This window comes from Macaca nemestrina, chromosome 3, assembly GCF_043159975.1.
Source record: "Macaca nemestrina isolate mMacNem1 chromosome 3, mMacNem.hap1, whole genome shotgun sequence".
Lineage (NCBI taxonomy): Eukaryota > Metazoa > Chordata > Mammalia > Primates > Cercopithecidae > Macaca > Macaca nemestrina.
In genome coordinates this window covers 186,122,616-186,146,112 of record NC_092127.1, presented here as the reverse complement: position 1 = coordinate 186,146,112, position 23,497 = coordinate 186,122,616, and the positions used below count along the sequence as shown (strand labels likewise).

The 23,497-nt window shown below is 42.9% G+C and overlaps 2 protein-coding genes across 12 annotated transcripts in view; one reads left to right on the top strand and one right to left on the bottom strand.

Annotated features, from left to right (window-relative positions):
- LOC105487944 (heparan sulfate-glucosamine 3-sulfotransferase 1) overlaps positions 1-6,126 on the bottom strand; it is a 31,152-nt gene extending 25,026 nt beyond the window's left edge. Inside the window, exon 1 of one of the 4 annotated variants that reach the window (XM_011751606.3) lies at positions 5,891-6,126. The gene's annotated coding sequence lies outside the window, so the exon portion shown is untranslated. Of the gene's footprint in view, positions 1-4,168; positions 4,241-5,166; positions 5,360-5,890 lie in introns of those variants that run through there. The other 3 variants (XM_011751604.2, XM_011751609.3, XM_011751607.3) reach the window with 3 other exon arrangements.
- Positions 1-23,497, top strand: part of LOC105487943 (uncharacterized) — an 82,377-nt gene that overhangs the window by 14,880 nt on the left and 44,000 nt on the right. Inside the window, exon 1 of one of the 8 annotated variants that reach the window (XR_011621522.1) lies at positions 5,479-5,698. The exons of the other annotated variants lie outside the window; for them this stretch is intronic. The gene's annotated coding sequence lies outside the window, so the exon portion shown is untranslated. Of the gene's footprint in view, positions 1-5,478; positions 5,699-23,497 lie in introns of those variants that run through there. 8 annotated transcript variants of the gene reach the window in all.

Below are 23,497 nucleotides of genomic sequence, written 5' to 3'. Positions count from 1 at the left end.
TTTCCCCGAGTTTTTATTTATTTTTTAATCCTTAGCACATCACTATCTAACTAGGAGAGATTCTGCTTATCTGTCTTGCTTTTTGTCTGTCTCCTCCGCCGGAAGATAAGCACAAGGGCTAGGACTTCCATCTGTTTTGTTCCTTACTGTGTCACCAGTGAGCAGAACAATACGCGGTACATGGCTGGAACTCAATAAACATGTGTTAAAGGAGTAAATGCGATTGCTGTAACCGGTCACAGAGATAGGAAGAAGGAACATCCCGAACAGAGGTTCACTCTGTAAATGTAAACAGTAACTAACCAGAGCACCGTCTGCACTCCATGCCCCTACACTCTTGCCTCGATATTCTGAATAACATACTCTCCTGAATTTCATATTCCAAATTTCCCTTATGTCCCTGGAAACTGGGAGGCCATACGTTGGAGGCCTGTGTGACAGATATAAGGCTTACACACAGAAATGTTTGGTTTGGCCCACATGGTGTTATTGAGGAATATTGAATTAGCTGCTGGCACTTGAAAGTGAGTAGATTTCACATAAAACTGTGAATTGACAGTCTATCTTGGAAAAAAAAAAAAAAAACATAACCAGATCTGGCAAGAGCAGACCTGAAGTCCCGCCTGCAACCCCTGTGCTGGATCTGGACTACAACCCCCACTTACTCAGGCACAGGGCCCAAGTCCTGTTCCACTCAAGCTGTTACTTGCCTGGCTGAAGGCATTAGAGTTTGCGACCCCTGCTGGAAAACTACCAAAAAGCATGTATTAGAGAAAAAGAAAGATGCCCACAGGGATCTATTTCTGTTATGTTCAGGCTATCGCTTGGAAGAATAATGTATTCATTTTTCTAGACCTCTTGTAGTAGCACATAACTATTGACAAACTACGGCCCAGTAGATATTATTCTAACGATCTGAAAAAGCTATAGACTTCATTCCCCAAGGGTAAAGGAAGGTAAGGATGCTTCATGCTGGAGACAGGCCTGAAGATGAATGGGGAGAAGCTGTACATCAGCAGGTTGCAATTCTGGCTAAGTCAGGGAGAAAGGGAATTCACTTGAAGACTGTGGGTTGCCTCTAGGAATTGCCGAGAAGCTGACAAGCCAGGATTGGAAAATGACAAGGAATGAAAGGAACCTGGGCACCAGGGGCACGTCAAGATGGTGTTGCAGAAAAGGCACCTCTGGGACCACAGCTTGGGACATGCCTACCGCTGCCAATGCCACTTGATCCATGACCCAAGGTGGTAAACAAACACTCCAGTGTCCCTGTGTCCTTTAGCTAGTCTTTCAAGATTCCAGGCCCCAGGTGGGATCATTCAACTAAGCCCTAGTTCAGGGCTGGGAGATATGGACAAGGAGAAAGAGGCCCATCTCCCATCAAAAAAACCCTTCTACGAAGGGAAGCTTGTGTTTCCTCAATAGGATGTTTGGTTCCCACTGCTTAGAAGGATTTTAAGTGAGTCTGAAGAGAGAGGGCACTACAGGCACGACTGCAGAGTGGAATAAGAACAGACAGGCCTGAATTCTAGTCTGGAATCCTTTGTACCTTTAGAAAATTAATTAAGTTTTCCGATCGGCAGATTCCAAATCCTTAAAATAGAAATGACGCCATCTGCTCTCCAGGGTTGCTGTGAAGATTCAGTCCAATCATTCATTCAATTTATTCCAAACATACTTATTGAATGTCTAAGTGCCAGGCAGGCACTGAGTTAGGTTCTGGAGACAGTTTGGAACAACACCTAAAATGCAATGGGGAGTCAGTGCATTATACTGATGAAAGATTTAGACCAGGGGGGCCCGGGTCATCTCGTGACACTGGTCGTGTTTTACTTTTCCCCAGTGGAGTCACTGCCCATTTATGACTTTTCTCCTTTTTCTGATTAATTAACATCAGGGCCTTCTCTTCAAATAGATTTTCTTAAGACATGTCACATGTATTATGTTAAAAGGAAAAAAACTCGAAAAATTGACTGTGATCCTGAAAACAAGAAAGGAATCATTCTGAGAAGCAGTGAGGCCCGCTGCTTGTAGCATTCAGGTGGGGTGATCACAAGAAGACACTGGCCAATTATATGAAATCTCTCCCACTTAATGTTTAGCATATGTAATTTACTCAGACATATGCAAACTACAATTAAAATGAACATTAAAATAGATCTACGATAAAACTTTTTTTTTGTATTTTTTACCCTTTACAATTGCACAAGTGTCCTATAATCAGCAAGATGCATTTCGTATACATTTTCTCACTTTCTTATAATAATCTTTTCATCACTATTTTGCAGAGGAAGAAACTTAGGCTCAGGGAGGGAGAAATTGTTGCCCAAGGTCATGGGCTAAGAAGTTAACTTTAAATCCAGCTAGCACTCTCTTGCCTTCTGCCGTAAGAAAAGAGCAGCCTCAATTGAAAGCACGAGGTCAAGTAGCCAGGTTGAGGGAAAAAATGAGGACTAGCCCTGATTTTTTCCAACACTAGCTGGAAAGTTACTGCATTTCCCTGGAAGCTGCTAAAATGTTACCACTCCTCCTACAACAACTGTCTCTAACACAGGGACCCAGGCTTAGATGCAGGCCCCGAAACCTGGTGCCTGAGCACTGACCCAGGGGACAGGCTCAATTTCATCAGGACACCCAATACATCTTACCGTGCCTTCCTCCAAACCTTAGCCCCCATAGACAGACACGATTTAGCAACCACAGTGGGGATATGCCATCATGGGTAGATGCCGTGGTCTCGAAAGGCACTGTGCACGGATGAAACCATTTACACCACCCAGGCCATCTTTCCAGCCCCTTCCTAGTCAACATCAAGTTTCAATTCAAGGCAAGAAAAGCTTCCATGTGACTTTTCCCTTCAGAGACACCGCCCCCCGGATTTTTCCAGTAAAATAATTTCTTATTTTAATAAGAAAAGTACATGCTCCAACTTTTGGGGGAACCCTGGGAGGACTTGAGGCTGCATCCTAGACATAATGACAGGAAAGTAAAGAACCCTTTGCTTTTTCCGATGCCATCTCAAGGTGCCACTTTCTCACCAGCTTCTCAGAACAAAAATCTCCCATCTTAAAACTGCAGAGCATTGTATACCCTGTGGCTTCACAGAGGATCCACAGTCTAGAAGCACAGCTTAATAAGCCTCACTAAGGAATCTTCATCTATGCTGCTGTTGTAATTAACCACTTTCACTTAAGAGTGCTTAGTCATGAAGTTGTCCATCCCTGACAAACTCAGCTGAAGGAGTTAGATGGGCTAACCAAAAACCTGGAGAGACTCTTTTAGAAGCTGTTCTTTCTCCGCTTAACGCTGGAGAAAACCTTATGTAACACAATGGTCCATTTCAATATGTTATTTCTGCAATCCTGTGGGGGAAAATCTAAGCGCTGGATATACAAAGGGAAGGGTAAGGCAGGGATTTGCAGCCAAGCGCGCGTTTCTTGGAATTTTAGTAGGTAAGTCTTATTCTAATTGCACCCAGTGTTACCCAAAATTACCAGGAATGCAGAAAGCAAGAAAAAAATCCGAACGCCAAAGGATGCGCTTTGCTTTAGAAATGCAGGGCGGCAGAAGAAGTTGGGTTATTTCTCCCTCCTTTTTTTTTTTTTTTTTTTTTTAAGATGGAATTCCTGGAATTAACCCTTGGGTGGAAGCATTTCAACAACATAAAATGAGATTTGCCTGCAAAGCGAGAACGCACGGGTGGAAATGAAGGATCCTGCCTGTGCCAGGCTGCTGCCTCAGCAGTCCCCGAGCACCCAGTGCCTGAGAGCGAGAGCGTGGGGACTCGTCTGGGGACCCTCTTCCTGGGCTAGTGGCGGAAGGCGCAGCCGAACTGGTGGTGGGGTTTCCCTCCGGGGCTAGCGCTGAGGGAGGAGAAGAGGGCGGACTGGTTCCTCCGTTCTCGGCTCCCCTCCCCGCCACTCCTTGAGGCTGCTCCAGGCTAGCAAGAGACTGCTTCTCGGAGCGCAGCGCAAAGACAGTGGATTTGGAGTGGCCTCCCTAGAATCCCCCCAAAAGCATCTTGGCATAAGTTGTAGATAAAAAATAGCTCATGATAACGTTGTGGGGAAGGGAGGAGCGAGACTCGCGCAAGGCGAGGCAAGGGTACCACTGGCTCTGCAAAGGAGGAGGAAGAGAGAAGGATGCAACCCCCGGCCCAAGAGAGCACCTGAGTGTGCGATGAATCGCTGGCTCCCGGGGGAGGGAAAGAGATGGAAGCCCTATAGCGCCGGCAAATAACTGCAAGAGTCCAGCACACCCCATCCCGCGCCGGCACCCGGCTTTGGCTCTAGCTGCTTCTTCCTATCATCCGCCTACGTTCTGGGTCTGTCCTCCGCTTCCCGGGACGGGCTGGGGCCAGAAGGAGGAGCAGCGCGTGGTCCGCCCCCTGGCTGGTAGAGCGCACCTGGCGAGGTCAAGTTCCGCGAATAAAACCCTTCTTGGGATCTGGGGGCTAGGCGCTCCAACCGCAGGTTCGCGCCCCGCCATCCCTCACCTCCATCCGCTGCCCAAGGGCCCGGAAATAGAAACCCACGAGGGGAAAAAATATCAGTAAAAAGTAACAAGAAAAAAAAAAAAAAAAGACCCTCACGTAATTAGCATTGGGGGTTACTTATTGTCAGGGCTGTCGCCTCAATTTCTCCCTTGGGAGATGCCTATCTCCAACCAAATGCAAAGGCAAACCCGACCAAGGCTTCTCCACCTCCAAAGGCTCCCTCGACCGAGTTACTTTTGCGGGCTGTGTCATTGCCCCAGTTTCTGGCCCCAGGTGGTACCCAGGTTCCGTTGAGTGCTGCGCTCTCGCTGGCCCACAGGGTCCTATGTTGAAGCTGCGGTCGCCAAGCAGCTGGCAGGAGCGAACCTCCCGACTCTGCTGGGGGGAAAAACACCCAACCCAGTAAGAGTCAGAAATCCGGATCCCTGTCCTTACAGATCAACCGGTCCCTCGGGACTTCCAGAGCAGAGGTGCTAGGGTAAGAGGTGAGGAGGATGGGAAAATCCCCAGCCTCTTCTTCCTGCTTCCCTCTGCATCCACTCCACCTGCTCCAGCCCCGATTCTTCTTGGGTTCTGCACTTGCCCGAAGTCCAGAACGCCAGACTAAGGTTCCTCGGAGCCCCCCACACCTGCGTCCTGCCACTCTCCCACCCCGCGCGCGCCGCACTCACCTGAGCCGCGCCTCTGTCCAGCCCGTCCCGCGCCCTAAATAGGCTCCTGGGCTGGGCCATGGGCAGTACTGCCGAGCACCCGCGGCGGGTGGAGCAAGTTTCTGAACGGCCCGGGGCAGGCGGGCGGGGAAAAGGCGCAGGCACCCACTGAGACCCGGTGGTGGTGGCGGCGACTCCTGGCTGCCAGCGCGCCTAGGACCTTGCAGGCGGGCGTTTTGGTGCTCAATCCCGAGGAGGGGAGGAGCAGGAGGAGGAGCAGGAGCAGAAGGAGGGGACGGAGGAGGCCGGGCCCGGAGGGAGAGCGCTTTGGGCAGAGGAGGATCGCGAGCGCCCACTGCTGTCCGGCCGGCTTGGGTGCCAACCCGAGTCCGGCCCGCTAGGTGCCTGGTGCTCCACTCTGTGCTCAGCTGCTCGGCACAGCCCCGCCTGGCACGCAGCTCCAACAGCGGGTCCTGGAGTAGTCGGTCCCACCCACCCGGTGCGGCGGCCCCTCGGGTTTCAGTCCAAGGGAAAGGACCAGCGCTCCAGAAAGGTGAGGCGGCTGGGTGGGTGATTCCGCCGTCACTGCAAACCTGGGACGTCCGGTCTACTCCCTCACGCCTGCTTGGTCTGAGCCCGAGCCTACCTCTTCCCCAAGTCGCCAGCTCGGCACCTGTACCCGGGACCTGTGCTCCTCCCACGTGCGTCTGCACCACCAGTGTTCCCTTCCCGGCAGGTGACCCACCTTAGGCGCTGGCGCTCCTTCCGCCCCGCGGGAAGCAGGAGGTTCCATCCTCTCCAATTCTCTCTGCAGCCGGACTGGGACCGCGGCGGCGGCCTGGGCCGGAATCCCCGCGAGGAGCCGGCTTCAAAGAGCGCCCTGTCGCCATTGAATACTCCTCCTCTGGTTTCGCGTCAGAGAGTGGACGCCAATTTGCCAGAAGAGCGCGGAAAATTCAGCTTTTTTCTTTTTTCTTTTTTTTTCTTTTTTTCTTTTTTTTTTTTTTTTTTTTTTTTGCTAGTGCACTAGGATTGCAAACGTCAGCTCTGAAATAAAAAGCAGAGTCTTTCTTCCCCGCCCCTCTGTTCCGGAAGCTGGGAGGTTCTGTGGGAGAACCGACCTGCACCCAATAACTCAATTTAAGATTTAAGGTTTTGAGGAGCGTGGAGTTGGAATCGCCTTGGAGAAACGGGCTTGCCTGCTTACCTGAGCCAAAGCAAATTGCCCTCAAGGGCGAACAGCAATCATACCCCCCAAAAAGCAAATTTCATCAAAGTAACTTCCTTTAATGAGATTTCTATAGTTTCCATGTCTTACATATTAGTAAATAAATATTTGGAAGACTTAGAATTTGTGATTTACCTTTAAATATATTACACTAACATTGTTTAATTTAAAAATATTCTCCCATCTAAGAGAAGGTTCCTATAGGAAATTGGCCCTTTATCTCATACACAGATTACCGTCGGCACTTTGAGAAAGAAACACAGTGACCAGTATTTTCTGTCTTTTTGATAAAGCCGGAAGCACCCCGAAAGCTGAGACCTAACTGTGCTTTTGGAAAATAAGCTTTTAGGAGTTGAATGACCTTGTCTACTTCTTTCAGTCAGAATAATGTTGGCATGTCTATATTAAGTAAAAAAAAAAAAAATACAATTTCTAAAAAGTGACTTTAAAGCCCCACTTTGAAAGCCTTAGCATTTCAACTAACATTAGATTTAAAAGAAGTGCTTTTCTCCCCCATTACAGGAAGCTGTGTAAAATCATGTGTGAGGTTGTGAGGGTCAAATGGAAGTCTAAGATAAAGCTCTGCCAATTACTGGTGTCTTTAAGCTTCCACCAGCAGCCAAGCACAGTGCAGATCATGAGTCCTTCAAAATACGGGGCAGTTTTGATGCTCTAAGTTGATATGATTACTTTTTCTAAAGAGTTCAAAGTGCTTTGGTGCCATAGTATGAATTTCATTACCCATTGTGAGACACAAAGGGGGTTAGCAATGATTCTGTTTGCACCCTGGAAGTCAAACGCAGGTTACTGACCTACTTAGTTCCCTACCACAAGACCTTGAAAGAAACTGGAACCCCAGGTTTCCAGCCCAGAGTTTTTGTTAGAAGTTTCCATTTGCAGGAAATGATTGCAGGGCACATGTGTGAAGTGACAGGAATTTGAGGACTAGCATTTTACTTTTCCTCATTTCTTTTAAAATCTGAGCAATTGTTCATTGTTCAATAATCAATGTTCTTACATTCAGATAAATAAAAATATCAACTGCCTATTTTGTTCTTACTTAGCTTTGTGTGTGAGTCCAGGCATTTGCCACTGCTCCTAAATAGCTTTTCCTGAAGTCTTCTGGTCATGAGTTAGGTTTCCTATCCAGAAGTTCATATAGTACCAGAGCTTAGCTCTCCTGTAACAACACAAGCACATTATTGAAACATCTATTTAGGGATCTGTCTTCCCTGATAGATTATAAATGCTTTGAGCTCTGGTATCATGATTTAATGATGAATCCTGCATGGTATCTGAATCCCAGAGTCCTGTATGGTATCTGAAATATACTATGCTCTCAAGAAAAAACAAAGTTTGTAAATGGAACTTCCCTCGAGGAGGCAGGGTTTGAGTCAAACATGTTTCTCTTTCAAAGCCAGAGGCATGAGAATAGAGGCTCCTGGAAGACACGGTGGTAGTGGACTGGCGAAGTGGCTGTCAGTCATAGATGTGTGGCCCAAGACTCTTTTTCTCTGTGCCAACAACTGAAAAATGAGAGGGTTTTCGTGGAAGATCTCTGTACTGCTAATATTTTAAGATCTCCAAGTCTTTATTGAGCACCTGGTATGTGTATAACACTATGCCAGTTACCAAGGGAGAGATGAAAAATTAAGACATCTCTATTGCCCTAAGGGAGCATAAAATCTTATGTCAAGGAAAAACAAGGCTAGCACTCATAGCCTATCTTTACAGAAACTCACAGGCATCAGTTAACACAGTTGTAAATTGTTCTGAAGAAGATAAAGGCTCAAGGAGTGAAAAGGCATGAAATAGAAACAAAAGCAACTGACCTATGCGTTTGGGCAGTGATCAGTAATAATACCAGCTAACGTGTATCTAAGGCTTCCAGTGCCAGGTACGATGCAAAATGAATCATATGAGCTGCACCTTTTGTTCATTTTATAAATGGGGAAACAGAGCTTTAGAAGAGTTTAGTGACACATTCAAGGTGACATACTAATAAGTGGTAGGATTGATATTCAAATAGTTCTCACCTGACTCCAAAGTGCATCTTCTCAACCAATCTTAGAGATTATTAGCCCAGACTTCCCTGTTTTATAATTGAGGGAGTTTATTACAGCACTAGAGGAGGAAACCACCTTCCAGTAAAAACTAGACTCCTAGTCCAGTGCTCTATGTAATTGAGTAGTGTGCTTATGTTTGCTATTTTTGTAGTTTTTCTCTTTCCCCCAAAATATGTAATAGGAGAGGGGGAAGTCAGGTAAAGCGGAGAGGAGAAAAAGAGAGAATTTGCTCCTTTTGAAGATGCACAGAATCCACAGTAGTCTACCTGCCCAGACTCAATGGGATTTTATTTGTAACCTTAGTCTAGTGGGCAGCCCTGTATAGCCTCTCTTCCCATCATGGTTGTTTGAATCTTTCAGGTTAATAGCATGAATATTAAAGACTCCAGTGGGATTCTTTATCTGCAAAGGAAATTGGGATCAGGTTAAAAATCCAATTTTAATAAACTTTCCAAGCCCTGATTTAGATGATGTACTAATGGCTCTTACTGCTGAATCACCTTAAAAGTCAAATGTATTTTTAAAAGGGAAGCTTGTTGGGTATTGTTTAATTGTACATTGTACATTCCTGTCTTAAGAGAAAAAGATCATCTGTAAAACTTATGAGAGCAGATAGGAAATGCCACTATCCACAGAGCCAGTTGGGTAGAGGGAAGGGCGTCGGGTTTGAAAGATAATTTTCACTCGTTTGACCAAAACAAAGAGAGCATGATTGCACTGTGTGAAAATGATATCCTCAAATAACTCCACTAATTTGATTGTGCTGAGGTCTAGAATTGTTTCTGTTTCTTTTGATTTGCTAATTAGCTACAGCAGTCTGCTAGTGAGAGAGGAAATGAGGGTCACAGTCATAAAACACGGAGGATCATTGTTCCTTCCAACTCAGCTCACCCATCTCCTGCCTCCCCCACCACCCCATCCCAACTCCCAATTTTGTCTCTGTGTATGTAACAACAATCCATCCATCTGTGACAAATGGACTGACTTTTTTTCCCCAAAAACAGGATTTTCAAGATTATCTACTTTATAACACCAACTTTGACACATCTTGGCAGATGTGGTTACAAGGTCCAGTTATGACTTTTATGATGTTTTCCTTTATGAATCCCGCTCCCTGCCTTGCCAAGCTAAAATTATATTTTATGACTGCATTAGCATACAGGTGAATATATTTTCTTCTTTATTTAAATATCTTCTTTAACCTAAAAGTTTATATTTTTCTGATTTTTAAAAGAAATTAAATCATTTTTGGGAAGCATTCAAGGCACCATAAGCTCTGGGCAATGTGCCTAAGACTTCTAATGGAGACTTTGGCCCTGTGCAGATGATACTGCAGAGGAGGAACACTTAGTTAATTTAGATAAAGTATCACAGTAAATACAATTTCAGAAAAAAGCTTATAGTCTATTGTGTTAGATAAACAACTATAGACAAATAAAATACTGCTTTTATTTGTTATCCTGTGTTAAACTGTGGTCAAAATTACACATATCAGTGCTACAAAAATTGCAGTATTGCAGGCTTGAAGGGGTCCCCTTGTTCAAATTACTAGCGCCTGCTGAGTGCTGGAATACCTTCAGGGCAATGGCAAATTGTGGTACTCTCTTTGATTTTAGATTTTGAGACCAAAGCTGGCTGATCTTTTGATGAGTAGATCTTGATGATTTGCTCTTTTAGGCCTTATTCAAGGATACTGGGAACCTCACACTCTTCAGGAAGAAAAAAAAGTTTTCTCTCCTGGCAGGCCCATCAGTTCGGTTGAATCAATATGTATTAGGTACCTCCCAAACAGCAGCCTCTGTGCTAGGTATGTGGGTAGAGATTTATGAAGAAGAATGAAATTCAATCCCTTACTTAGGAGCTCACAGATGTGCATGAACAGAAAAATTACAATTCAGTCTAATCATTCTCATGAGTTCCCAGTTCTATTTGTAATAGGAAGGTCCAAGGAGCATTTGAACTGTGACTCTCAGACCCTTACCTCCTACTCTGAACTCTCAGCTTCAGTCAGCACATGCTGTTTCTAGCAGCTGCCTTCTGTCTTGGAGTCCCCACTGAAGTCCTCTAGAGTATTTCCGTATTGTCCCTGAAAACCACTGGTGCTGGCTTTTCCTTTCAAAGCCTTGTTTTAATTCTAGATTTGAAATAGCACTAATGCCACAAGAAGTCTCTTAGACAATAGTAGAGTTCTCTTTCCATTGACTTTGGAACACTGTTCTTTTGGAAATGTTTACAATGACACTTATAAGAGCTGGCTATATATATATATATATATATATTTATTTATTTATATATAGTGTTTATCTATAGTTCATATATATAGTTTATATATAGTTTATATATATAGTTCATATATATAGTTTATATACATATATAAACCTGCTTTGTGGTGGAAATAAATATTTTGTAGAATGCTTTGAAGCTTAGGCAATTAGTTCTTTTTTTTAAAAAAAAAAATTAATTTTCTTTTAAGTTCCAGGATACATGTGCAGGATGTGACGTGAAGGTTTGTCACATAGGTAAACGTGTGCCATGGTGGTTTGCTGCACCAATCGACCCGTCACCTAGGTATTAAGCCCCGCGTGCATTAGCTATTTTTCCTGATGTTCTCCCTCCCTCCACCCCCTTGACAGGCCGCAGTGTGTGTTGTTCCCCTCCCTGTGTCCACATGTTCTCATTGTTCAGCTTCCGCTTATAAGTGAGAACATGTGACTTTTGGCTTTCTGTTCCTGTGTTAGTTTGTTGAGGATAATGGCTTCCAGCTCCAACCATGTCTTTGCAGAGGACACTGTCAGGTTCCTTTTTATGGCTGCATAGTATTCCATGGTGTATATGTACCAGCAGTTAGTTCTTAAATTAAAAAAAAAAAAAAAGCTTTCATATTTAAAATAATCAAGTTAGGATATTTCAATATATGCACCATAATGATTATTGTAAAGTAATTCTGTAAACTAATGAAAAATAACTCTTTTGTGCAATCTTAGAAAAATCTATTAGATGGTATGGGAAACAAGAAAGAGAAATGAAGAGGCAAATAAAAACATGACATTTATTGAGTAGCTGTATGCTGAGAGATTTGAATACTCTCCTTTCCTTTCCCCTAGTTTTACGTACAGAGAAGTAACTTCTTAAAGGTTTTATGTTCCAGCTTGCAACTAATAGTGTTGAATTTAGAAACAGGTCAAAGTCAAGTTCTATGCTTTCTTCCTGTCTCATGATAGAATTCTCTCCTTCCATTCTCTACCTGCACATATATACTTCCTAAAACTAGAAAGAGGACTCCACTATATTTTACGTCATTTCTTCAAATGAAGAAGAGATCTGAGTTCTTCATGCCTTCAACATGTACTTACATTCCAGGAATTTAACTATCCATAAGGTATTTAAATCCCATATTCATGATATTTTTATAATTGCCCTGAGTCAACTAATTGACAAAGGAAAATGCTATGCTTAAAAGTTCAGTTCTCAGTGTAATTATTTTTCTCTCCCCACATATAATCATCCTTTAAACATAAAAGCTGTTATAGAGATGCAGTTTCCAGCAAACTTTATCTCACGTTGAGGCCCTTGATTTTATGTGGTGTTTCAGATCAGCTTTTTTGTCGAGGGTCACACATTCATTCCAGCATCACTTAACTCTTTAGCTCTTAGTCTCCGTCCAGCACTAGGGTAGACCCTGGAGATGCATAAGCAAGCTAGAGACAGTATCCTTATTCTCATGGAGCTAAACATTAGAGAAGTATTGGTGTATTCTTTGGAGTATATAATGCCCTTTCCGGCTATGGAGTCTGCTTGTCTTTATGGATTCACCTCTTCCTGGAAGCCACTTTGAGTTGGCAGAAACACTGTGCCTGCCTCAGGAGATAGCGGGACTTATTTATTGATAAATTGGGGAAGAATGGCTATAAATGCTTCCATCAGCTCTGTCCTTCCTCTTGGGAATGAGATGCATCAGGGAGCATTTAGCCTGCGAGGCTTCTCTGCTGCTCCTCAGGGATGTTTCCCTGTAGGAGAGAGATCTACCTGGGTCTGGGGTGGCCTCTTCCTCCCTGGGTCAGTGTGCCTAGTTCTGGGGTTCAGCTAGTGGGTATCTTGGCTCTGTCACGGTTATACCCTCCATCACAGCCTCTATTGGTAATAAAGGAGATACTTAGCTCTCATCTGTCTCAGTCTTTGTTGCATTAGCAGGAAAGAGGGGTATCATTCATTGTGGCTGATTTCAAGCTGCAAAACCGATGAGCTTTCTGTATCCCTTTCTTGTCTGGCTCCTAATTCACTTATCCTTTGCCCATAATTAGCACTCATTATGCACTGTCCTGTTCTTTAATTGTTACCAGGGCTATGGCTTTTTCTTGATGTTTTTGTGAGTCTATCGTGTTTGTAGCCTATGTCTTTTAGGTCCTACTTATAAGTAGAAAAAGAACAGGAAGTGAGCTCCCCCAAAATAGACATGCAGTCAACATCACAAACCCCAAGAGGGCAGGTTCTGGAACCAGCAGATTCTAGCTTTGCAACATTAGCTCTATAACTTCACCCACATTACTTAACCTCAGTTTCTTCCTCTGGAAAATGGGGAAAATAATGATACCCTTCTCATATTATCACACATAAAGTTCCTGACACAGAGTACACACTGAAAGTATGTGTGCTGTTATTACAAAAAGGAATTAAATCAGATGGTTCTACCTTCCTCAGAAAGAATTAATACAGAAAAAAAAGCTCCTCAACTCTCTTAAGTACTCTGAATGAATGACCTCTGTATTGCAGACTCTGTAAGGCAGCAGTCTCCAACCTTTTTAGCACCAGAGACTGGTTTCGAGGAAGACAATTTTTCCACAGTCCTGGGTGGGGTGGAGGATGGTTTGGGGATTATTCAAGCTGATTACATTTACCATTATATTCTCATAAATGAGCGCACAACCTAGGTCTCTCGCATGCATGGTTCACAGTTGGGTTCTGGCTCCTATGAGAATCTAATGCCGCCGCTGACCTGACAGGAAGCAGAACTCAGGAAGGCAGTGCTGGCTTGCCTTACCTCCTGCTGTTCTGCCCAGATCCTGACAGGCCACAGACCAGTATTGGTCCACAACCCGGGGGTTGGGGACACCTGCTTTAAGGGAGCAGTTCTTGAGAACAAACAACATCTGCTCCAGAGGTCACTGGTGCTTGAAAATCATAGTGAAAGAAAAATGTTGTCAAAGAACAAGATTTTGGGGTCAGATATTGCTATGTTTGAATCTCTTTCCTTCAAATCCACTTACATATCCTCCCTGAACCTCATTTTTTAAATAAAATAATACAATGATATTTACATATAATAGAATATTTTGAGATTTAGGGTAACTGTTCAGTTGAAAGTCACTAATAGTATATGGCCTATGGCATATTGTACATCAATATATTGTATTGTATATCAATATACGTTGTATTCAATATTGTTCATTATTCATTGTTCATGGTTCAATATATATTCATATTGTACATCAATATATGTTGAATAACTGAATCCAGAGAATATTCCTTCTGCCACTGGTTTCAAATAGTGCCATTACCCAGAGCTGTGGATGTTTCCTGAGTTGACTTGTATTTACCTGCAAAGCAAGTGACCTTGAACGGGCAGAGCAAGAAGAAGAGGCCCTCAATGGAAAACCAAACAATTGGTCCATTTTTGTTTGAATGATCAAGGCTGGGAGGTGTTCCTTGTGCAGAGCACATTATTTTATTTCTGTAGTTGATAGCTGTGTCCCATTCACAGGGGTGACATGCCATTCATACTGCAGCAGTAGGAAGGTCCCCATGGTTTCTCTTTCATCATTCACTTTTGATGTCGGCAGAATAATGGCCCCCACAAAGACATACACATCTGGATCTCCAGAACCTACGAAATGTTACTTTACATGGTTTTATGGATTGATCTGTATGCTGCCAAAATTAATATGTTGAAGTTGTGGCCCACAATACCACAAAATGTGACTAAATTTGGAGATAGGTGTTTTCAGAGGTAACGAAATTAAGATGAGGTTAGCTGGCGGCAGAGCAAGATGGCCGAATAGGAACAGCTCCAGTCTCCAACTCCCAGCGCGAGCGACACAGAAGACCAGTGATTTCTGGATTTTCAACTGAGGTACTGGGTTCATCTCACTGGGGAGTGCCGGACGATCGGGCGAGGCATTGCCTCACCTTGCCTCATAAGGGGGAAGGGAATCCCTTTTCCTAGCCAGGGGAACTGAGACACACAACACCTGGAAAATCGGGTAACTCCCACCCCAATACTGCGCTTTAAGCAAACAGGCACACCAGGAGATCATATCCCACACCTGGCCGGGAGGGTCCCACACCCACGGAGCCTCCCTCATTGCTAGCACAGCAGTCTGTGATCTACCAGCAAGGCAGCAGCCAGGCTGGGGGAGGGGCACCCGCCATTGCTGAGGCTTAAGTAGGTAAACAAAGCTGCTGGGAAGCTCGAACTGGGTGGAGCTCACAGCAGCTCAAGGAAACCTGCCTGTCTCTGTAGACTCCACCTCTGGGGACAGGGCAATAACAAACACAGCCGAAACCTCTGCAGACGCAAACGACTCTGTCTGACAGCTTTGAAGAGAGCAGTGGATCTCCCAACACGGAGGTTGAGATCTGAGAAGGGACAGACTCCCTGCTCAAGTGGGTCCCTGACCCCTGAGTAGCCTAACTGGGAGACATCCCCCACTAGGGGCAGTCTGACACCCCACACCTCACGGGGTGGAGTACACCCCTGAGAGGAAGCTTCCAAAGCAAGAATCAGACAGGTACACTCGCTGTTCAGAAATATTCTATCTTCTGCAGCCTCTGCTGCTGATACCCAGGCAAACAGGGTCTGGAGTGGACCTCAAGCAATCTCCAACAGACCTACAGCTGAGGGTCCTGACTGTTAGAAGGAAAACTATCAAACAGGAAGGACACCTACACCAAAACCCCATCAGAACATCACCATCATCAAAGACCAGAGGCAGATAAAACCACAAAGATGGGGAAAAAGCAGGGCAGAAAAGCTGGAAATTCAAAAAATAAGAGCGCATCTCCTCCGGCAAAGGAGCGCAGCTCATCGCCAGCAACGGATCAAAGCTGGACGGAGAATGACTTTGACGAGATGAGAGAAGAAGGCTTCAGTCCATCAAATTTCTCAGAGCTAAAGGAGGAGTTACGTACCCAGCGCAAAGAAACTAAAAATCTTGAAAAAAAAGTGGAAGAATTGATGGCTAGAGTAATTAATGCAGAGAAGGTCATAAACGAAATGAAAGAGATGAAAACCATGACACGAGAAATACGTGACAAATGCACAAGCTTCAGTAACCGACTCGATCAACTGGAAGAAAGAGTATCTGCGATTGAGGATCAAATGAATGAAATGAAGCGAGAAGATAAACCAAAAGAAAAAAGAAGAAAAGAAATGAACAAAGCCTGCAAGAAGTATGGGATTATGTAAAAAGACCAAATCTACGTCTGATTGGGGTGCCTGAAAGTGAGGGGGAAAATGGAACCAAGTTGGAAAACACTCTTCAGGATATCATCCAGGAGAACTTCCCCAACCTAGTAGGGCAGGCCAACATTCAAATCCAGGAAATACAGAGAATGCCACAAAGATACTCCTCGAGAAGAGCAACTCCAAGACACATAATTGCCAGATTCACCAAAGTTGAAATGAAGGAAAAAATCTTAAGGGCAGCCAGAGAGAAAGGTCGGGTTACCCACAAAGGGAAGCCCATCAGACTAACAGCAGATCTCTCAGCAGAAACTCTCCAAGCCAGAAGAGAGTGGGGGCCAATATTCAACATTCTTAAAGAAAAGAACTTTAAACCCAGAATTTCATATCCAGCCAAACTAAGTTTCATAAGTGAAGGAGAAATAAAATCCTTTACAGATAAGCAAATGCTTAGAGATTTTGTCACCACTAGGCCTGCCTTACAAGAGACCCTGAAGGAAACACTAAACATGGAAAGGAACAACCGGTACCAGCCATTGCAAAAACATGCCAAAATGTAAAGACCATCGAGGCTAGGAAGAAACTGCATCAACTAACGAGCAAAATAACCAGTTAATATCATAATGGAAGGATCAAGTTCACACATAACAATCTTAACCTTAAATGTAAATGGACTAAATGCTCCAATTAAAAGACACAGACTGGCAAACTGGATAAAGAGTCAAGACCCATCAGTCTGCTGTATTCAGGAGACCCATCTCACACGCAGAGACATACATAGGCTCAAAATAAAGGGATGGAGGAAGATTTACCAAGCAAATGGAGAACAAAAAAAAGCGGGGGTTGCAATACTAGTCTCTGATAAAACAGACTTTAAACCATCAAAGATCAAAAGAGACAAAGAAGGCCATTACTTAATGGTAAAGGGATCAATTCAACAGGAAGAGCTAACTATCCTAAATATATATGCACCCAATACAGGAGCACCCAGATTCATAAAGCAAGTCCTTAGAGACTTACAAAGAGACTTAGACTCCCATACAATAATGATGGGAGACTTCAACACTCCACTGTCAACATTAGACAGATCAACGAGACAGAAAGTTAACAAGGATATCCAGGAATTGAACTCATCTCTGCAGCAAGCAGACCTAATAGACATCTATAGAACTCTCCACCCCAAATCAACAGAATATACATTCTTCTCAGCACCACATCGTACTTACTCCAAAATCGACCACGTAATTGGAAGTAAAGCACTCCTCAGCAAATGTACAAGAACAGAAATTATAACAAACTGTCTCTCAGACCACAGTGCAATCAAACTAGAACTCAGGACTAAGAAACTCAATCATAACCGCTCAACTACATGGAAACTGAACAACCTGCTCCTGAATGACTACTGGGTACATAACGAAATGAAGGCAGAAATAAAGATGTTCTTTGAAACCAATGAGAACAAAGATACAACATACCAGAATCTCTGGGACACATTTAAAGCAGTGTGTAGAGGGAAATTTATAGCACTAAATGCCCACAAGAGAAAGCAGGAAAGATCTAAAATTGACACTCTAACATCGCAATTAAAAGAACTAGAGAAGCAAGAGCAAACACATTCGAAAGCTAGCAGAAGGCAAGAAATAACTAAGATCAGAGCAGAACTGAAGGAGATAGAGACACAAAAAACTCTCCAAAAAATCAATGAATCCAGGAGTTGGTTTTTTGAAAAGATCAACAAAATTGACAGACGACTAGCAAGACTAATAAAGAAGAAAAGAGAGAGGAATCAAATCGACGCAATTAAAAATGATAAAGGGGATATCACCACCGACCACACAGAAATACAAACTACCATCAGAGAATACTATAAACACCTCTACGCAAATAAACTGGAAAATCTAGAAGAAATGGATAATTTCCTGGACACTTACACTCTTCCAAGACTAAACCAGGAAGAAGTTGAATCCCTGAATAGACCAATGGCAGGCTCTGAAATTGAGGCAATAATTAATAGCCTATCAACAAAAAAAAGTCCAGGACCAGATGGATTCACAGCTGAATTCTACCAGAGGTACAAGGAGGAGTTGGTACCATTCCTTCTGAAACTATTCCAATCAATAGAAAAAGAGGGAATCCTCCCTAACTCATTTTATGAGGCCAACATCATCCTGATACCAAAGCCTGGCAGAGACACAACAAAAAAAGAGAATTTTAGACCAATATCCCTGATGAACATCGATGCAAAAATCCTCAATAAAATACTGGCAAACCGGATTCAGCAACACATCAAAAAGCTTATCCACCATGATCAAGTGGGCTTCATCCCTGGGATGCAAGGCTGGTTCAACATTCGCAAATCAATAAACATAATCCAGCATATAAACAGAACCAAAGACAAGAACCACATGATTATCTCAATAGATGCAGAAAAGGCTTTTGACAAAATTCAACAGCCCTTCATGCTAAAAACGCTCAATAAATTCGGTATTGATGGAACGTACCTCAAAATAATAAGAGCTATTTATGACAAACCCACAGCTAATATCATACTGAATGGGCAAAAACTGGAAAAATTCCCTTTGAAAACTGGCACAAGACAGGGATGCCCTCTCTCACCACTCCTATTCAACATAGTGTTGGAAGTTCTGGCTAGGGCAATTAGGCAAGAGAAAGAAATCAAGGGTATTCAGTTAGGAAAAGAAGAAGTCAAATTGTCCCTGTTTGCAGATGACATGATTGTATATTTAGAAAACCCCATCGTCTCAGCCCAAAATCTCCTTAAGCTGATAAGCAACTTCAGCAAAGTCTCAGGATACAAAATTAATGTGCAAAAATCACAAGCATTCTTATACACCAGTAACAGACAAACAGAGAGCCAAATCAGGAATGAACTTCCATTCACAATTGCTTCAAAGAGAATAAAATACCTAGGAATCCAACTTACAAGGGATGTAAAGGACCTCTTCAAGGAGAACTACAAACCACTGCTCAGTGAAATAAAAGAGGACACAAACAAATGGAAGAACATCCCATGCTCATGGATAGGAAGAATCAATATCGTGAAAATGGCCATACTGCCCAAGGTAATTTATAGATTCAATGCCATCCCCATCAAGCTACCAATGAGTTTCTTCACAGAATTGGAAAAAACTGCTTTAAAGTTCATATGGAACCAAAAAAGAGCCCGCATCTCCAAGACAATCCTAAGTCAAAAGAACAAAGCTGGAGACATCACGCTACCTGACTTCAAACTATACTACAAGGCTACAGTAACCAAAACAGCATGGTACTGGTACCAAAACAGAGATATAGACCAATGGAACAGAACAGAGTCCTCAGAAATAATACCACACATCTACAGCCATCTGATCTTTGACAAACCTGAGAGAAACAAGAAATGGGGAAAGGATTCCCTATTTAATAAATGGTGCTGGGAAAATTGGCTAGCCATAAGTAGAAAGCTGAAACTGGATCCTTTCCTTACTCCTTATACGAAAATTAATTCAAGATGGATTAGAGACTTAAATGTTAGACCTAATACCATAAAAATCCTAGAGGAAAACCTAGGTAGTACCATTCAGGACATAGGCATGGGCAAAGACTTCATGTCTAAAACACCAAAAGCAATGGCAGCAAAAGCCAAAATTGACAAATGGGATCTCATTAAACTAAAGAGCTTCTGCACAGCGAAAGAAACTACCATCAGAGTGAACAGGCAACCTACAGAATGGGAGAAAATTTTTGCAATCTACTCATCTGACAAAGGGCTAATATCCAGAACCTACAAAGAACTCAAACAAATTTACAAGAAAAAAAACAAACAGCCCCATCAAAAAGTGGGCAAAGGATATGAACAGACATTTCTCAAAAGAAGACATTCATACAGCCAACAGACACATGAAAAAATGCTCATCATCACTGGCCATCAGAGAAATGCAAATCAAAACCACAATGAGATACCATCTCACACCAGTTAGAATGGCGATCATTAAAAAGTCAGGAAACAACAGGTGCTGGAGAGGATGTGGAGAAATAGGAACACTTTTACACTGTTGGTGGGATTGTAAACTAGTTCAACCATTATGGAAAACAGTATGGCGATTCCTCAAGGATCTAGAACTAGATGTACCATATGACCCAGCCATCCCATTACTGGGTATATACCCAAAGGATTATAAATTATGCTGCTATAAAGACACATGCACACGTATGTTTATTGCAGCACTATTCACAATAGCAAAGACTTGGAATCAACCCAAATGTCCATCAGTGACAGATTGGATTAAGAAAATGTGGCACATATACACCATGGAATACTATGCAGCTATCAAAAAGGATGAGTTTGTGTCCTTTGTAGGGACATGGATGCAGCTGGAAACCATCATTCTTAGCAAACTATCACAAGAACAGAAAACCAAACACCTCATGTTCTCACTCATAGGTGGGAACTGAACAATGAGATCACTTGGACTCGGGAAGGGGAACATCACACACCGGGGCCTATCATGGGGAGGGGGGAGGGGGGAGGGTTTGCATTGGGAGTTATACCTGATGTAAATGACGAGTTGATGGGTGCAGCACACCAACATGGCACAAGTAAACATATGTAACAAACCTGCACGTTATGCACATGTACCCTACAACTTAAAGTATAATAATAATAAATAAATTAAAATAAAATAAAATAAAATAAAAAAATAAAAAGAAAAAAAAGAAATTAAGATGAGGTTATTAGGGTAGACACTAATTTAACATAACTTGTGTTCTCATAAAAAGGAAAAATTTTGACACAGAGATAAGGACAGAGGAAAGACGATGTGAAGACGGGTGGAAGTCAGCCATCTACAAGCCAAAGGGAGAGACGTGGAACAGATTTACCCTCACAGCCTTCAGATGGAACCAACCCCGCTGACACTTTGCTCTTGGACTTCTAGCCTCCAGAACTGAGAGATAATGTATTTCTGTTGCTTAAGTCATCCAATCTGTGATACTGTGTTTATGGTAGCCCTAGCAAACTAATACAGTCCCACAAAGATTTGGTTGTTGCTTTGCAAGAGAGTATATACTTCCTGGTTATTCCTAGAAATAAGGACATTGACTTTATAAAGCTACAAGTATACCCCAGTATTCTGTTTCTGGTTTTTGTTTACTTTCATATATGCTACCTTTTCATTCCAAGGTGAAATCATAGTGCATTTTAAATGATGTTTTAAAGAGCAGTTATACTCACCATACGTACTTCAAATAACACTGATTTCTCAACTGAAGTAATGGTAGCATGAGTGTTAGTTAACTTTTTCTGAATAACAAATTACCTCCAAAGTTCATGCCTTCAAGCAACACATATTCATTCTTTCACAGCTTCTTTGGGTCAGGAGTCTTGGCATAGCTTAGCTGAGTCCTCTGGCTCCTGGTGTCCCAGGCTATAATCAAGGTGGTAGCCAGGACTACAGTCATGTCAGGGCTCGCCAGGGAAGGATCTGCCTCCAAGCTAACTAGTGTGGCTTTTGGTAGAATGTATTTTTATGCAGGTTGTTGGACTGAGTTTCTTGCTGGCTGTTCCAGAGGTTCCCTTAGCATCTCGTCGTGTGGCTTCTGTTCATAGGGGCTTCATCAAAGTGAGCAGGTAAGATAGCAAAAGAGAATGCCCAAGATAGAAGCCATAGTCTTTTTGTAATCTAATCTTAGAAGTGATAGCCTGTTATATTTGCTATATTCTGTTTGTTAGAAACAACTTTCTAGGGCCGGGTGTGGTAGCTCATGTCTGTAATCCCAGCATTTTGGGAGGCCGAGACAGGCAGATCACTTGGGGTCAGGAGTTCGAGCCCAGTTTGGCCAACATGGCAAAACACTGTCTCTACTAAAAGCACAAAGCCGAGTGGGTGGCGCAGGCTTGTAATCCCAGCTACGCAGGAGGCTAAGGCAGGAGAAGCACTAATACCCGGGTGACGGAGGTTGCCGTGAGCCGACTGCACCACTGCACTCCAGCCTGGGCGACAGAGTGAGACTCCGTCTCAAAAAACAAACAAACAAAAAACCAAGTTACTAGGTTCATCTCATACTCGAGGGAAGAGTTTACTCAAGAGCATAAATACCAGGAGGTTAGGATCACTGGAGGCCAGCTTAAGTCTGCCTACCAATAGGAGCAAGGCCATCAATGTCAGGCAGTGACATCAACATCATGTAGACTGCTTGACCAACAACAGTGCTAAAACGCCATCAATCTTGAGATAATCTTCATTTCATAAATACTAAAATGTTAAAATTCGTTTTAAAGTAAAGAAAAAATGTTATTTTTTAACATTTGAAACAGCATCCTGAAGTCATGTTTTAGAACATTTTCTCATCATTTTTTGTGTGACTTTTACATTATCTTTTATATTATATGTTATAATAGGGAATAAAGAAAGTAAAATAACTCCAAATCAAATTTTGAGCACTTACCAATTATTAAATCGTTTAAACAGTCAGGAAATGGATACTACTGTGTTCTAGAAATGGGTACCAACTCTCAAAATGTTTGACATACTTATGGAAATAACATGGCTTTAATGGAAGGGCTTAAGGGAGTTCTGCTTCTAGCTGGCTGATCAGAAAAGGGGAAGCTTCAGAAAGGAAATGGGATCTGTACACGCATCCAGGAAGCACAGGTTTAGTTTCAATGGAGAAGTTTCGAACAGCACAATTCTCCACTGAACTTGCTGAAAGCACGACGGGAGAAAGAAGCATTTGCAGGCCCAGATGATACCCGAGAAGACTCTGCATTGCTTTTCAACCTCCACATGTCAGCACTCAAGGGTGAAGCTGAATTTTTAAAGTTTACTTTTGCATTTGTTTCATTGTATATTACTACCTGTTCACTATAGCTGATTGGGAAATTTTACAAAAAATAGAAATAATATTCCTCTTTCCCCAAAGTCACCACTATCCTGAATTTTAAAACTAGAGCTTACTTTTTCAATCTTTGACACTTTATTTCACTACCGTCATATAGCATCCTTCTGTATCTCAGTCCTTTTTTTGACGTTGTGGTGAAGTTCATCCATGTTGTTGCATGGGCTAAGGCTCATTTTCATTGCTGAATAATGTCATATTGTATGAATATACTCAATATTCTTAGTCATCCTTCTGTTGAGGGTATTTGTGCTGTTTCCAATTAGGACTTTCACAAATCATCGTTTCATGCACATTCTTTGTGATGGTTAATATTAGGTGTCAACTTGATTAGATTGAGGGGTGCCTAGATGGCTGGTCATTGTTTCTGGGTATGTCTATGAAAGTGTTGCCAGAGGAGATTGACATTTGAGTCAGTGGACTGGGAGAGGAAGACCTCATGTTCCTCAATGTGGGTGGGAACAATCCAATCCACTGCCAGCAGTCCTCTCTCAGATAAAAACAAAGTAGGTGGAAGAACGTGGGATAAGTTGGCTTGCTGAGTCCTCTGGCTTTCATCTTTCTCCTGTGCTGGATGGTTTTTGCCCTTGGACATCAGACTCCAAGTTCTTCTGCTGTTGGAGTCTTGGATTTACAGCAATGATTTTGCTGGGGGCTTTTGGACCTTTGGCCTCAGATTGAAAACTGCACTGTCACCTTCTTTGG